Source organism: Lynx rufus, unplaced genomic scaffold, assembly GCF_022079265.1.
Source record: "Lynx rufus isolate CCGP_SWC_20201006 ecotype Redwood Valley unplaced genomic scaffold, mLynRuf1.p SCAF_3, whole genome shotgun sequence".
Taxonomy (NCBI): domain Eukaryota; kingdom Metazoa; phylum Chordata; class Mammalia; order Carnivora; family Felidae; genus Lynx; species Lynx rufus.
In genome coordinates, this window is record NW_025814845.1 from 171609467 (window position 1) to 171627750 (window position 18284).

Consider the following 18284-nt stretch of genomic DNA (forward strand, 5'->3'; position numbering starts at 1 on the left):
AATCAAATCTATTAATCTTTTCTGTTATAATTTGCTTTTAATGCCTTGCTTAAGGAATCCTTAACAGTAGAAGTTTCCTTCTAAGAAAACTCTTCTAAGAACTTTAAAGTTTTGCTTTAAAATTTTAGGTCCTAGGGCGCCTGGGTGGCTTAGTCGGTTGAGTGTCCAACTCTTTTTTTAATTTTTTTATGCTTATTTAATTTTGAGTGAGAGAGAGACAGAGCATGAGCCGGGGAGAGGCAGAGAGAGAGGGAGACACAGAATCCGAAGCAGGCTCCAGGCTCCGGGCTGTCAGCACAGAGCTTGACACGGAGCTCAAACTCACGAACTGTGAGATCATGACCTGAACCAATGTGGGATGCTTAACCGACTGTGCCACCCAGGTGCCCTTAAGTGTCCAACTCTTCATTTCGGCTCAGGTCATGATCTCACAGTCCCTGAGTTCCAGCCCCAAGTCAGACTCCTGCACTGACAGCATGGAACCTGCTTGGGAGTCTCTCCCTCTCTCTGCTCCTCCCCTGCTTATATGCTTTCTCTCTCTCTCTCTCTCAATCTCAAAATAAATAAATAAAACTTTAAAAAATTAAAATTTTAAGTCTTTAAGCCACTTGGAGTCAATTCGAGGGCATGAAATGAAGTAAGGTCTAGTCCCATTCTTTTCCACATGAAGAACAAAGTCCAAAGTACGAAGTAAAATCCATTTTTTCTTCACTGACTTGTAATTCTCTCTCTCAGGCACACAAAATGCTTATAAATGTATATCTCTGTTTCTTGGCTTTCTATTCACATGTCCATTTGTCTGTCCCTGTACCAATATCTTTAGTTTTAATGGCACCCAAATTATAAAAGATTGTTAAAATAGTTATTTCCAGGTTGACATGTATTTTCCCTCAATACTTAAAAAAAATTTTTTTAACATTTATTCATTTTTTGAGAGACAGAAAGAGACAGAGCATTAGAGGGGGAGGGGCAGAGAGAGAGGGAGACACAGAATCTGAAGCAGGCTCCAGGCTCTGAACTGTCAGCAAGGAGCCCAACGCAGGGCTCAACCCCATGAACCTTGAGATCATGACCTGAGCTGAAGTCAGACACCCAACCAACTGAGCCCCCAGGCACCCATTCCCTCAATACTTTTAAGATAACTATTGTTCTATTGTAGTCTGTTGTATTCTGGCATCTATTGTTGCTGAACCTGCCCAATGAGGTTCATTGTTATTGTCCTGCAAAATCGCCTTTTTTCTCTGGTAATTTCTAGAATTTTCTCCTTTAGCTTCACTACTCATTGTCCAGGTATGGATCGATTTTTAAAAATCCTTCTTAATATTGAGCATACTGCTTTGCTTTGACACTATTCTTTCTTGAATTCAGCAAAATCATGAGCTATTTTCTCTTCATGTATTGCTTTTCTGCTAATTTTTCTCCATTCTTCTGATGCATTCATCAGACATATGTTGGAGCCTTTAAGTTTATCTTCCGTGTCTTTTATCTGTTGTTTCACATTTTAAATATCTGCTTCTCTGTTCTGCTTTCTGGATGAATTCTTTAGTAATATGTTTCCTTTCTTATATTCTATCTTTGATTTTACCCAGCATAGAGTTTACCCCATTCACTGATTTCTTTTTTATTTTTATTTTTATTTTTTTGAGAGAGAAAGAGCAGGGGAGAGGAGCAGAGGAGAGAGAGAGAGAGAGAGAGAGAGAGAGAATCTTAAGCAGGGTCCATACTCAGTGAGCAGCCCGATGCAAGGGCTTGTTCCCGTGAACTGAACCAAAGGCAAGAGTCACAGGCTCAACTGACTGAGCCACCAAGGCACCCCTATTCACTAATTTTTAAAATTTAATGACAATATTTTAGTTTCAAGATTTCTAATTGGTTCGGTTTCATATCCATGGACTCCTATTTCATTCTGCCTCTCTTGTTTTTATACTGTCTTATTCTTTCTCATGGATGTTATTCTTACATTTTTTAAAGCTAAATGTACTTAGTTCAAGCCATTCTTCAGCCTGTTACATTATTTATATTTATCTAAAATGATTTAATCTTCTGCATTTTAAATTTTATTGGCAATTTTTCTTATTTTTATATTTATTCTTCTAGTTTGAAAGCTCATTTTGAGTAAAATTTTGTATCTCTCCCTCACTATGTTCCTTCCTTCCTTCCTTCTTTCCTTCCTTTTCTTTCTTTCCTCTTTCTTTCTTCCTTTCTTTCTTCTTTCCTTTCCTTCCGTCTTTCTTTCTTTCCTTCCTTCCTTCCTTCCTTCCTTTCCTTCCTTCCTTCCTTCTTCCTTCCTTCCTTCTTCCTTCCTTCCTTCCTTCTTCCCTCCTTTCTTCTTTCTTTCTTTCTTTCTTTCTTTCTTCTTTCTTTCTTTCTTTCTTTCTCTCCTTCTCCATGTGTTTGCCTTCTCTGTCCAACGTCTCAGGAACCCCATCCAAAACTATCAGATCTTAAATTGGAGAGTGGTTTGGATCTCCTCCCCAGAGTAGTATACAGGATGCTGTAGATGTCATCACCAACCCCAGCCAGTCCTGATTGGGAGCTGCGTCTGTGTCCTCTTGCTTCCCCGGGCAAGTTGTCTCCCTCACACTCCTGGCGGGCAGAAACTTTTGCAACCATCTTTCATGAGTACAGGAGGCTATTGAGGCCCTGGTTTCATTCAGAGGCTGGATATGCGTTTCTGCCTCTTGTGGAGTGCATTTATGATCTGGGCACTGTAAGAGAGGAATTCTGGGCCACGTCTTGTTTCCCCAGGACTCCTAGGCTGTGAGACCCATGGATTCCTCACTGACTAGACCATTCCAGAACCATAAGCAGTTCATCTCCGTGTTTGGGTTTGTCCTTTAACTTTCTGTTTCCAATATCCTTCAATGCTATATGCTTCGAGCGTGTTTACAATGGAAGTGTCCCTGATAGACTTTAATGCCGTGGATATTAAGAGATGTAATTTCTGCCATTCCTTTGAATTCAAATAATGGAATTGAAGCTGACTTTGACAGACTGAAACTTGTTCCATCAGCCAGGAAAGCTCACAAGATTTTCCTTCATCGTGTAATTGTTATGCATTTCAATTCTAAGAACAATTATCTTTCTACTAGATCAAAGGGTTTTCATGGCTTGAAAAGTGCTTTGAATTTATCAATACCGAGGCTCTTAGGAAATCTTTGTTCATCATATAATTTTTATGTCATAAGTGGTACTCCATAAAAATATGAGTAGCTCTAAAATAAAGTTAATGAACTGTGCTGGTTTAGCAATGCCATGGAAAGTTAGGTACTTTTTGTTCTACCCAGCTACTGCATCATTATCACATTAGTCTTCTTTTAAATATTGAATAAAAGAGGTCTGCAGGAACATGGCGGAAAATATTAGAGAAAAGAAATACAGCTCCTTCCCGTGAGTTGTGGTTGTATGTCCTTTGGTCCATTAAAGTAGGAAGGTGTCCCATTAGTGGACAGGTCTTCCTTACACAGAAATCCTACCGCAGATCCGTTTCCAATATCATCCTCACTTTCCAGAACTACATGCTTTATTAGTGCTTTAGTCACAGATGAGCTAAACTCTATAATATAAGAAGTGTTTATATTGGGAGAAGTTGGTATCATTTCCAAATCATCGAGAGACATTACAATTCCAGGAGTTGGAACAATTTCTAATTTTGTCCAAATCTTAAAACCATATTCCTTTTTCTATTTTTAAAAATGTAAAAATTTTTGAACTTTCTTTATTAAAGTATAATTAGGGGCACCTGGGTGGCTCGGTCGGTTGGGCATCCGACTTCGGCTCAGGTCATGATCTTGTGGTCCGTGAGTTCAAGCCCCGCATCGGGCTCTGTGCTGTCAGTTCAGAGCCTGGAGCCCGCTTCACATTCTGTGTCTTCCTTTCTCTCTGCCCCTCCCCCACTCACTCTGTCAAAAAATGAATAAACATTAAAAAAAATTTTTTTAAGTATAATTAACACACAGTGCTATATTAGTTTCAGGTGTACAACATAATCATTCAACAATTCTATACATTACCTGGTGCTCACCACCGTAAGTGTAATCACCATCTTGTCACCCAACATTATTACAATCGTTTTGACTCTATTCCCTATGCTGTACTTTTCATCTCCAGGACTTACTTATTTTATAACTGGAAGTTTGTACCTCTTCATCCCCTTCACCTATTTTGCCCATCCTCCCCACCTCCCCTCTAGCAACCACCGGTTTTTTCTCTGTATTTAAGAGTCTTACGTCTCTCTTTGTGTTGTTTTTCAGATCCTACATATACGTGAAATTATATGTTATTTGTCTTTCTCAGTCTGACTTATTTTACCTAGCATAATGCCTTCTAGGTCCATCCACGTTGTTGCCAATGTCAAGATCTCACTCTCTTTTCATGACTGAGAAATGTCTCATTGTATATATATGCCATATCTTCTTTATCCATTCATCTGCTGACAGACACTTAGGTTGCTTGCGTACCTTGGCTATTGTAAACAGTGCTGCAATAAACACGGGGTGCAAATATCTTTTTAAGTTAGTGTTTTCATTTTCTTGGGATAAATACCCAGTAGTGGAATTACTGGATCATATGGTATTTCTATTTTTAAAGTTTTGAGGAACCGCCATACTGTTTCCCAATTTACAGTCCCAATTTATGTTTCCACCAACACTGCATGCGAGTTCCTTTCTCTCCACACCCTCATCAACACTTGTTATTTCTTTTCTTTTCTATTCTAAGTGTTCTGACAGGTACGAAGTAATATCTCTTTGTGGTTTTGATTTGCATTACCCTGATGATGAGTGCTGTTGAGCATCTTTTCATGTGTCTGTTAGCCATCTGGATGTCTTCTTTGGAAAAATATGTATTCAGGTCCTCTTCCCGTTTTTTAATCAGATTATTGGGGTTGTTTGTTTGTTTGTTTTGGTGTTGAGTTGCATAAGTTCTTTATATATTTTGGATATTAACCCCTTATTGGCTCTAGCATTCGCAAATATTTGCTTCTGTGTGGTTGTCTGCCTTTTTGTTTTGTTGATAGTTTCCTTCACTGTGCAAAAGCTTTTTATTTGGATGTAGTCCCAATAGTTTAGTTTTGCTTTGCTTTTCCCTTGCCTAAGGAGACATACCTGGAAATATATTGCTATGGCCAATGTCAAAGAAATTATTTTCTGTGTTCTCTTCTACGAATTTTATGGTTTCGGTCTCCTATTTAGGTCTTTAATCCATTTTGAATTTATTTTTGTGTGTGGTGTCAGAGAGTAGTACTTTTTCATTCTTTTGCATGTAGCTGTCTGGTTTCACCAGCGCCATTTGTTGAAGAGACTATCTTTTCCCCCTTCTATAATCTTACCTCCTTTACTGTAGATTAATTGACCATATAAGCTTAAGTTTATTTCTGTTCCATTGATACGCATCTGTGTTTGTGCCAGCACCATATTGTTTTGTTTCCTGCAGCTCTGTGGTGTATCTTGAAATCTGGGATTACGACACGTCCAACTTTGTTCACCTTTCTTAAGATTGCTTTGGCTATTCAGGGCCTTTTGTGGTGCCACACAAATTTTAGTGTTATTTGTTCTAGCTCAGCGAAACCACATTCTTGAAGTGAGAGTGCAGTAGCTAAAAAAAGATGCAGCATTTTAATGACTTAAAATAATTAACAGGAATAACCCTCAGTGCCTATTCCTCCCAACTTCTCACCCTAACCCTTCCTTCACACGTTATCACATTCTCCTTCCTCAGATCTCCTTTTCCACCCCATCTGCCCAGTATCTGTTCATCAGTGACAACATCATTAGAAGTCCTTCATTTTGTAATCCAGTTTTACATTGCTAATTCTCAGATCATAATTTTTTCTCTCTCTCTCAAAACTCTGAGGACCTTGCTTCACTGTCCTGGAATAAAGCACTGTAGACAAGTTATTCAACCATGATTTAGGTACACATGGTCCCCAATTTTTTTTTAATTTAACTAATTTATTGATTGAAGTAGAAATTTATCTTTCTTGATTCTTTCCACGGCCAATTACCAACTCTATGGTCTCATCCAAAAGAAGTTTGTTTTTCTTTTTCCCCCAAATACATGATTTCACCAGCCTGGAAAAAAGAAATTAAATGTTGCACTTGAAAAGAAAACACATGCTTATACTGACTGTGATAGATGATGATATGACTGATATAAATTATTACTTCTGTTCATGGGCGTGGCCAAAGGGATTGATGTGTGACTGATGGTTCTTTTGAAACTGTCATGAAAACACACACAAACACATCCCAGCTGTAGTCATTCTTTATAGACGGGTGTAGGATGGCAAGATATATATGAATCCACAATGTGAAGCTGTTATCTGAAAAATGAACATTATAATATGACAACACTGTCACAGTTTGATAGAAAAAAGCTCAGAGTAATTTGTTTTACCACGCTCACCACTGGTTAGCTGTACATCTAAGAAAAAAAAAATCATACCTTTCCTTCCGTTAGGGAGACTGAAGGAAGGCATTTATTCCTCTCACCCTCTCTTGGCAGCTCGAGCGTAGCCACATGACCTAAAAGTGACAAACAGATATTCCTGAGGGAACAACACAAAAGCAGAGGGTCAATAAAAGTTTGTGATGGCTACAGCTGAGTCAAGAGCCTGGTGGTATTGGCCCTGCCCCTGGCCACTCCCGTGACAGGAATTTGGCTGGTCCCCTCCCTTGACTTGTCCAAGCCTGGTTTACTAGCCTTTATTATGGTCAATCCCTTTAAAGAAATTCCCTTGTTAATAAAGTTTCAGCTTCCGTTTCAGTTGTTTGTAACCAAGGAATCGGGATCAGTGCTGATGAAATTTATAACTTTACGGCTGTCCACCAAACTTCTTTTGGGGATATTGGAAGAGTCCTGTTTTGCCTGTTTATGATGAAGATGTGGAGAGCTTCCTTTTTCCCTAAAGTAGCAAAACGAGACGTCTTACAAAGCATGACAAGAGCTCCATCTGTGCTACGTACGAAGCTATTACTTTCGGAGAGAGTGGTGTGGCAGAAATAACAAAAAAACAAAAAAACCCACAAACTTTTTACCATTTCCAAACATTGGTGATCTTCGTCATTTCAAAAGCAGTTCATGAAGTCAGATTTTTTTTTCTTTGATGGCATTAGCATGTAAATAGTGAGTATGAAAAAGGAGGTGATTGCTTAAAAAGATGTCTGAAGTTTTCTCCAGTTGCGTGCTGAAAGGGAATAAGGAGACTGTCAATTACTTGATGATCTGCTTCAAAATGTTAACAGCAATATTAACTCTTCCAGAACACATCATTAGACAAGAAAACCACTTGTAGTTTTGCCCCTGTTCTATTTTACAAACCAGTCTTGGCTCACTGGAATGCATGGCTTTACTTAAGCCTTTCCAACAGAGTAGGGCTTCTTGTGTTTGACAACTTTCATAGAATGCCTCAAGAAAAGGTTTTTGGGAAACAGTACATTCAAGGTTTAGGGAGCTCCCAGTTCGTTTGAGTTGAACTTCCGTCATGCAACCTCTTCACCCAAAATATCTTGTTTAGGTCCATTTTTGGCATGAGCAGAAGCGAAGTCCTTTCTTGGTTCGCTGGATATATGCTTCCGTTGACAAGACCTTTGGCCCAGAAAACATAATAGCTTTTGCATTCCATCCTAACATCACATCGACAATGCAGGTGAAAACATGTTCACAGGAATCATTATCTTTCCTTTTCTTTGACGTTTCAACTTAAATTGAGTCTGTAAAAATAAATATATACGTCAAAAATAATATTGATTCAATTGACATTTTGCAACTTGATTTTTTGTATTTCCAATTTGTTTAATGTGTTTAGCAGCAGGTAATTTTAATGTTAAATAGGTAGAATATAGGATATTCAAGAAATTTATATAAGAAGTCAATAAGATGTAGATACTATAGTTTATGTAAAGGTTTAATTCATTTAATGACTTTTAATTTTTTTATTTTTTTTAATGTTTATTTATTATTGAGAGACAGAGAGACACAGAGCGTGAGCAGGGGAGGGTCAGAGAGAGGGGGGAGACACAGAATCTGAAGCAGGCTCCAGGCTCTGAGCTGTCAGCACAGAGCCCGATGCGGGGCTCGAACTCACAAACCGTGAGATCATGACCTGAGCTAAAGTCGGTCACTTAACCGACTAAGCCACCCAGGCGCCCCTCATTTAATGACCTTAACCCTTATGTTGGCATGTAGATTAAAACACTAGTTCAGAATCTGGGTCGGTGAAATTCAGCTCCTGTCAAGTGGAGTTGCTTGTTTTTGTGTTTTGTTTTTTGCCTTCATAAAGTACATTTCACACTTTTCTCAGACATATTTCTTTAATGTATGGTATTTTCATGGAATAATAGCGTATGAATATCACTGGTCATACATTGAATACATATGCCAGTACTTTATATCTCAGAGAGTAAACTAAAAAGAAATACAAAGAAAAAGCCAATTTTAAAAGACTTTTTAGTATTCTTACAGCATGCTACCTGCCTATACCACGGAGCAATCTGTTATCAATCATAAAATTTTTTTACTTCACATATTTTAATGTTCACAAGTCTAATATTTTTTTCCGCTTTATCAAGGTACAATTAACATATAAAATTGTAGCATATTTAAAGTGTACCTTATGATGATTTGCTATATGTCTACACTGTGGAAGAATTCCCCCTCTAGTTAACCAAAACATCTATCATCTCATATATTTATCTCTCTTTCTCTTTTAATTTGGTGAGAACATTTAAGTTTTTCTCTCTTAGCAAATTTCAATTATACGATACACTTTTATCAACTATACTTACCAAGTTTTACATGAGATTCTCAGACCTTATTCATCTTAGAGCTGCAAATTTTTATTTTTTTTTTTACCAACCTCACCTTATGCCCCACCCCCCAACCCCCAACAACCTCTGGCTACCACTTTCCTGCTCTCGGGATATATGTTTTACTTTTTTGTAATGATCTACACATAAGTGATACCATGCAGTATTTGTCTTTCTCTGTCTGATTTATCCCATTTAGCACAATGCCCTTAAGGTCGATTCATGTTGTCACAAATGGCAGGATTTCCTTCTTTGTCATAGCTAAATAACAGTGATATCTCTATGTTTACATAGACATAGATCTCATATCTTCTTTATCTACTCATCCCTTGACACACAGGTTGTTTCCTTATCTTGGCTATTGTGAAAATGCTGCAAAAAAAAAAAAAAAAACAACATGGAGATACAGATATCTCATCGAGATCCTGTTTTCATTTCCTTTGGATATAACCCATATGTGACATTACTGTATCACATGGTCATTCTATTTTTAATTTTTTTTTGTTTTAAATTTTTTGAGAAACCTCTACATTGTTTTCTATAGTGGCTGCACCAATTTGCATTCCCTCCGATAGTCTGTCTTTTCTCCTACATCCTCACCAATAATTATTTTTTGTCCTTTTGATGACAGACATTTTAACAAGTGTAAGGCAATAGCTCATCACCATTTGGGTTTGCATTTTCCTTATGATTAGTGGCGTCGAGCACCTTTTCTATTTTCCTGTTCGCCATCATGTCTTCTTTGGAAAAATGGCTCTTCAGGTCCTCTGCTCATTTTTTAATCAGATTGTCTGGTTTTTTGCTTTTGAGTTGTATGAGTTCTTTATGGACTTTGGATATTAATCCCTTTTCAGATATATCAATTTGCAAGTATTTTGTCCCATTCCATAGGTTGCCTTTTCATTTAATTGATGGATTCCTTTGTATGCAGAAACATTTTAGTTTGATGTATTTCCATTGTTTATTTGTGTTTTTGTTGTCTTTGTTTTTGGTGTCAAATCCAAGAAATTGTCAAGATTGATATCAAGTAGCTTACTGCCTATGTTTTCTCTTAGGAATTTTATCGTTTCAGGTCCTTTACAAGTTTTTAATCCATTTTGAGTTGATTTTTGTGTACAGTGTAGGATAGAGATCCAGTTTCATTCTTTTGCCTGTGGCTGTCTGGTTTTTCCAGCACCATTTAATGAAAAGACTGTCCTTTCCCCATTGTATATTTTTGGCTTCTTTTGTGTTTTGTTTTGTTTTGTTTTTGTGCATTTATTTTGAGAGAGAGAGAGAAAGAGAAAGAGAGAGAGAGATTGGAAGAGGGGTGGAGAGGGGGGGGGGAGACAGAAAATCCCAAGCAAGCTCCACGCCGTCAGTGCAAAGCCTGACATGGGGCTCAAACTCACAAACTGTGAGAGCAGGACCCCAGCCAAAATCAATAGTTGGACTCTTAACTGACTGAGACAGCCAGGCGCCCCTCTTGACTCCTTTGTAGTAAATTAATTGATTATATATTTGTGGAGTTATTTCTGGTCTTTCTTCTGTTCCACTGACCTGTGTGTCTGTTTTAATACCAATAGCATACTGTTTTAATTACTATAGCTTTGTAATATAGTTCAAAATCAGCAAATGTGGTGCCTCAAGCTTTGTTCTTCTTTTTCGAAATTGCTTAGGCTCTTCAAGGTCTTTAACAAACTTCAGGATTGGTTTTTTTTTTTTTTATTTCTGTGGAAAAGTACCATTGAAATTTTGATAGAAGTTGAATTAAATTTACATATTGCTTTGGATAGTATGGACATTTTAACAATATTAATTCTTCCAAACCACGAACATATATTTGTGTCTTCTTCAATTTCTCTCATCAATGTCTTAGTTTCTCTTAGTCAATGTCTTATTAATGTCAAGAGCTTGCAGCACACAGATCTTTTACCTCTTTGGTTAAATTTGGTCTTAAATATTTTATTCTTTTTGATGCAGTTGCAAATAGGATTGCTTCCTTAATTTTTCTTTCTGATAGTTCATTACTAGTGTATAGAAATGCAACAGTTCTTTGTATATTAATCTTGCAACTTTACTGAATTTATTAGTTCTAACAATTTTTTTTTTTGATGGAGCCTTTAGGGTTTTCTGTGTATAATATTGTGTCATCTGCAAATAGAGATCATTTTAATTCTTCCTTTCTGATTTAGAGGCTTCTTATTTCTTTTTCTTACCTATTCACTCTTGCCAGGACTTCCAGTATTACAGTGAATGAAATTGACAAGAGTGTTTTTTTGTCTTAGAGGAAAAGCATTCAGCTTCTCAACATTGAGTATGATGTTAGCTATGGATTTGTAATATATGACCTTTATTATGTTGAGGTATGTTGCCTTGATACTCAGTCTGTTGAGAGTTTTTTCACTAATGGAGGTCCAATTTTGTAAAATGCTTTTTCTGCATCTATTGAGATGATCATATAATTTTTATTCTTTATTTTGTAGATGTTGAACCATCCTTGCATCCCTAGAATAATCCCACTTGATTATGGTATATTATTATTATTGAATCTGGTTTGCTAATATTTTTTGAGAATGTTTACATCTATATTTGTCAGGCGTACTGGCCTATAATATTCTTTTCTTGCAGTGTCCTTAATTCACTATTATACTGAAGTACTGTTGTCTTCATAAAATGAGTTTGGAAGTATTCCCTCTTTTCTATTTTTTTGGAAGAGTTTGGAAAGGGTTAGCATTAGCACTTTAAATGTTTGGTAGAATTCATTTGTGATCATGTGGTTCTAGACATTTTTGCTGGGAAACTTTTGATGATTAATTGAATCTCCTTACTTATTCATCTGTTCAGATTTTCTATTTCTTCATGATTCAGTCTTGGTAAGTTGTATGTTTCTAGGAATTTATCCATTTCTTCTAGGTCGTCTAATTTATTGCCGTATAATTGTTTATAGCAGTCTCTTATGATCCTTTGTATTATAAAGAAATTATAAATTATTTTAAATGATCACTTAAACATTTATTTCAACCATAGATATTTAAACTTGATTGATCTACACTCCAATGGAGCTAGTCACAAATAACTATAAATAAGAAAAAGTAAAAATCAACCCAAACAAGTGATCTCAACATTTGGGCCTGAATGGCCAGTAGACCCAGTCTCTTGAGGGTTGGCAGACTGGTCAAACAAGTGTCTGTAGAGGGGAGAACTGTGAACATGTGTGATCTAACAGCAGGTCTAATCACTAACATAATTTTGAAATAGTGATGAGTCTAAACAGTATTGCAAGACCTGTGCAACAGCTATTACATAAAATGAAAATATTTATGATTTCTATGGGTGACAAAATTCACTGGCCTTCAAGAGGACAAGTCTTAAAGTATTTGTTTGAACTAGAGGTAGAAGTTTTGTGTTTGCTAAAAGATAAGGGAAACACATTCTTGGAACACTTTGAAATAAAGAATTTTGTACCTAGGTTAGTTTACCTGGCAGATATATTTAATTGTATGAGTAAGTTTTTGAATTCAAGGTTTTAAAGTCACCAATACAACTGAAAAAAAGCATGACAAATTTTCTTGGCCATGCTGTTATGAAACAGTATAGTATCGTCGAACATCCTTGCAAACTTTCAAATACTGAATGAAGTACATTTCCAAAATGGAGTTGAAATAGAAAATTTCCCACCACTAGATTCGAATAAAGAAATCTGTGAAACCCCTAGAACACTTCAGGACCCTTTCAAATGCCCACCATCTTGATGGCATAGAATGTAATCATAAATACATAGTTCTTTTATTTCTGATATAAACTATTTTGAAGACATTTGCCTATCTGAAAATGAACTAATTGACCTTAGGACAAAAATAACCCATTACGATTAAAGTAATTCAAGCTTGAGAGAATTCTGGTGTCTTCTGAAAGAATTTTATCCTAGCCCTACAAAGTGAGCTCTGAAACTTTAATTCATTTGCGACAATATGTTTTGCAAGTTGTGATTTTTAACATTTATAACTACTAAACAGTCAAAATGAGATGTATGTCAACACGACATGCATATTCTCTTATCAAAGGCCACTTTACAGTGGTGTTCTTATTCAAACTTAGCAACTACAGTTTTCTTTCGAATTTATCTTTTAAGAGTTAAAAACAACTCTAATTGGCTTACATTTCAAATGTATTTTCTTTGTTTTACAATGTATTAATAAATAAAATGTGTTACTGTAATACATATTTATGTTTAAATATTTTAATAATTTTATCCATTCACCAGTTGATGGACATCTGGGTTGCCTCCAGTCTGGGAGTATCGTGGATAATGCTTCTGTGGACATTTACGTTTATATTTTTGTACGGGCATATGCTTTTATTTCTCATATTTATGAGTGGAAATGTGTCATATTGCAAATATGTATTTAGTTTTATGAGGTACTGCCTTACAGTTTTCTGTGTACTGTTTTGTATTTCTACCAGCAACGTATGAGAGTTCCCGTTGGCCTACATCGACACCAACACAGTATTGTCAACCTTTTTACCTTTAGTTATTACAATGAACGTGCAGTGGTATCTCATTGTGGTTTTAACCAGTGATTCTATGATGACTAATGATGTTGAATATCTTTTCTCATCCTTTTTGAGAAATGCATCCTAAACTCTTTTGTCTATTTTTTTTTTTTTTAGTTTTTTTGGCTTTTACCATTGAGTTCTTTATATATTATGGACACATGCCCTCTGTTGTATACACATTTTTCAAGAATATCTTTCAGTCTGTGGCTTGCTTTTTATTACCCTAACCATACCTTTCAAAGGGAAAAAGGTTTTAACCTTGATGAAATACATTTTACCTTTACCTTTTTTTTTTTTTTTTCCATTTATAGTCTGTAATTTTGGTGTCCTGTTTATGAAATCTATGACTAATCCAATTTCACTAAGATCTTCTCCTGCGTTTTTTTCTAGAAATTCAATAGTTTTCACTTTTATATTTAGATCTACAATTCATTTTGAGCTAACTTTTATGTATAGTGTGAGGTAGAGGTCAAAGTTCTTTTTTTTTTTTTTTTAATTTTTAAGGTTTATTTTTGAGAGAGAGAGAGACAGACAGAGCATGAGCAGGGAGAGGCAGAGAGAGGGAGACAGAATCTGAAGCAGGTTCCAGGCTCTGAGCTGTCAGCACAGAGCGTGATGCAGGGCTCGAACTCACAAACTGCGAGATCATGACCTGAACTGATGTGGGAGGCTTAACCAACTGAGCCACCCAGGTGCCCCAAAGTTCGTTTTTCTTCTATAGAAATATCCAACATCACTTACAACGTCAGTTGTAACTGATGTTACACTTACAACATCAGTTGCAACATCACTTTGAAAAGGCTATCTTTTCTCCTAATCACCATGGCATTAAGTCGACAATCCATTGACCTTAAAATATGGGTCTGTTTGTTTTCTGTTACCTTATTCTTTGTAAGTGTAGCCTTTCTCCAATACCACCCTGTCTTAATTGCTGTAGCTTTGTAGTAAATATGTAAAGCAGCACAATCCTTTCAATTTCCTTTCCTTTTACTAAATTGTATTAACTATTCCAGGTTCTTTGCCTGTTTATAAGAGTTCTAAATTCAGCTTGTCAATTTGTATTTTTTAAAATTCTGTTAGAATTTTGGTTTTGGATTGCATAAATCTGTAGAGGGAAGATTCCTATTTTAACAACATTAAGTCTTCTGATCCAGAAGCATTTTATATATCTCCATTTACTTATGTTTTTAATTTCTCTTTACCTTGTTTTATAATTTCTAGGGTACAGGGACTCACATACCCTTTATTAAATCTATGTAAGTATTTTGCTGTTCTTTTTTTATGCAAGAGCAAATGCTTTTTAAATTGCAGTGTTTGATGTTTGTTGCTAGTGTAAAGATACACAATTATTTTTTTTTTAAATATTGAACTTCCATCCTACAATCCCATAAAACATATTTATTCATTCTAGTGGTTTTCTTGGAAATTCTCGGGAGTTTCAACTTCCCTGATCATTATTTCAAACAAGAACAATTTTCATTCTTCTATTGCAATCTTCATGCCTTTTATTTGATTTTTATCACCTTCTTGCTCTGGCTAGGACCTCCAGTACTTTAATGATAAACACCAGTGATGAAAGTGGATATCTTTGCCTTGTTTCTTTTTTAACGTTTATTTATTTTTGAGACAGAGAGAGACAGAGCATGAACGGGGGAGGGTCAGAGAGAGAGGGAGACACAGAATCTGAAACAGGCTCCAGGCTCTGAGCGGTCAGCACAGAGCCCAATGCCGGGCTTGAACTCACAGACCGCGAGATCATGACCTGAGCCGAAGTCGAACACTTAACGACTGAGCCACCCAGGCGCCCCAACCTTGTTTCTAATCTTAGGTGAAAAGCATTGAGTATTTCACGATTGAGTATGATGTTAGCTATAGGTTTTTCAAAGATGCTATTAATCTGGTTGAGGAAGTTGCCTTCTGCTCCGAATATTTTTTCATATCATGAAAGGGTGCTGAAGTTTTTATGCTGGTGATACCCCAGGTCTACTGGTGCAGGGTGCCACATGTGGGGGCATGTGGCAGCACCAGGTCTGAAGGCACGATGTCTTTTTGGCTCAGGTCGTTGGGGTCCACTGCATGAACAACTTGTGTGGTCCTTGGTAAGTGCTGTAGAGCGTCTGCAGTGGCTAGGAGGGCTGTCGGGGTCCTTAGTGGTACCTCCACATCCAGTGGGTAGAGACCAGAGCAGGCAGTGATGGTGGCCAGAGTATATGGTATGCACACACACAACTCTAGGACTGCTTCCAGGAGCCTGACTCACAGTCGTAGAGGCTGGGACCCATGACCTGGTAGAGCTGGGGGAATGAGACAAGGAGAAGAAAGCAGGGAGGGAGACAAGAGGCTGGTAGGATCTGTGTGGGGAGCCCCAAAAGGCTGCGGAAGCTGGTTGCTCACCCCTCTTCTTTTTCTCATGAGGACAAATGCTAGAGGGTTGCTTCTTGGTGCTGAGCAGTGCCACCAAGGGGGGTGGGGCGTGGGATGATGCAGGCAAAGTGAAGCCACTCTCCCTCCCCTTTTTGTGCAATTACTCTCACATTTTTTGTTCCACCGAGTTGCTGATGTTTCTTCAGTGGACTCCATAGCTCTCTCAGAGCTGTTTATGTTCGTGGATGACTGTCTAATTATTTATCTTTGGGGAAGAATGGAAACTGGGGTTTCCTGCACTGCTATTTTGGAGATGTCCCTCTCTCACTCTGAATTTCGGCATCCCTCAGGCTCAAACCTTGACTTTGACTTTTGACTACTTCAGCCCTGTGTCTGCAGCCAAGATTAGGTATTCTTTCTGCACTGCCTTAGAAATCGGAGCAATCCCCTGGCCTTCTGATTATGCCTTAGCCTGGGAAAATAAAAGCTTTGAACTTGTTTTCTTTCTATAAGCTCGTCAGCTCAGAAGCAACCAGGCTTCCCCGTCATCTTTGTAGCCCGTTTCCTTGAAGACCTGTTGAGAGCAGACGCTCCTAGGATCACTTACTGCTTCGATTGGGATCCTAAGTCACGGGGAACGGAAACCACTGACACTGGTTCAAATGGGAAAGTGATTTATGGAGTCAGGTTAGGGGCTCCCATAATCTGCAGATGAATCAGGAAGCAGCTTGAACAATACCATGAGCAGCTACTCCAGTGGCAATCTGATTGGTGTTACCATGAAGCACGGAGCCACAGCCCATGCTACAATGCTAGGGATGCTGTTACTGGGAATGTCACCTTCCTCTCCTGTTGATTCTCAAGCAGGATCCATTACCCTTCTGGAAATGCTTCCCCCTCCCTCCCTCCCTCCCTCCCTCCCTCCCTCCCTCTCTTCCTTCCTTTCTTCCTTCTTTTCTTTCTTCTTTCTTTCTTTCTTTCTTTCTTTCTTTCTTTCTTCTCTTAAATCCAAGTTAGTTCACATATAGTGTAATAATGATTTTAGGAGTAGCATTTAGTGATTCATCTCTTACATCTAACACTCAGTGCTCATCCCAGCAAGTGCCCTCCTTAATGCCCATCACCCATTTAGCCCATCCCCCCACCCAGTACTCCACCAGCAACCCTCAGTTTGTTCTCTGTATTTAAGAGTCTCTTACGGTTTGTCTCCCTCTCTGTTTTCATCTTATTTTTGCTTCCCTTTCCCTATGTTCATCTGTTTTGTTTCCTAAATGCCACTTTTGAGTGAGATCTTATGATAGTTGTCTTTCTCTGACTGGCTTATTTCGCTGAGCATAATACACTCTAGTTCCATCCATGTTGCTGCAAGTGGCAAGATTTATTCCTTTTTGATCACTCAGGAATATTCCATTGTATACGTATACCACATCTTTTATCCATTCATCAGTCAGTGGACATTTGGGCTCTTTCCATACTTTGGCTGTTGTTGATAACGCTGCTATAAACATGGGGTGCATGTGCCCCTTCGTACAGCATCTTTGTATCCTTTGGATAAATACCTAGTGGTACAATTGCTGAACATAGAGTAGCTCTATTTTTAATTTCTTGAGGAACCTCCATACTGAGTGGAGTGGCTGTACCAGTTTGCATCCCACCAGCAGTGCAGAAGGGTTCCCTTTCTCCACATCCTCGCCGATATCTGTTGTTGCCCGAGTTGTTAATTTTAGCCACCTTCCTGGAATACTTTAAAGGTACCACCCCTTTTCACATTACATTTTTCTGAGTCACAATCTCTAGTGGGTGTGTTTCATGTCTGTCTTGGCCTGCCAATAGTGATGCTATAGGCTAGAGGGGGTTGGGGGCACTCACCTGAGCTTGCATTACTTGTGGAGAACCCCCAGAGACCCCTCCTTGACCAGAGCCAATGTTGTGGCTGCACTGGCCCTTGTGGTTCTTATGACTGCAAGATACGGCTGAGCAACAACCATCAACGGACTTTGAAAAAACAAGGTTTATTACTCACAAATCCTAGAGGATACACGGCACATCTGGGGCCACACTGTGAGGTCACAGGTAGGGAGACAAAGAGGGAGCTCGGACCCAGTGTTCTGTCTTTATTCGAATCAACTGTGGGACATGTAAGGTTTTGTGGATTCATTCTTTATTGGTGAACATAAAATAGAAGGGTGGGGATTAAAGTATGGGAAGGGAAAAGTGAGTGGTCAAACCGTCCGTAATTTAGGTCAACCAGAACTTTCCTCTTTTTTTTTTTAATATTTATTTATTTTTGAGAGGGTGCAAACTGGGGAGGGTCAAAGAGAGGGGTACAGAGGAGCCAAAGCGAGTTCCACTCCACACTGACAGCAGCAAGCCCAACACAAGGCTCGAACTCACAAACTGCGAGATCATGACCTGAGCTGAAGTCCATGCTCAACCCACTGAGCCACCCAGGTGCCCCAAGGCCAACCAGAACTTTCAAAACGGGGGAACCTCCTGAGTAGAATGGCCTGGCTCTTTATCTAGTTGGGTAGCTGGCAATGTGTTTATTCAAGATGGATGTCTTTGACGTGGATG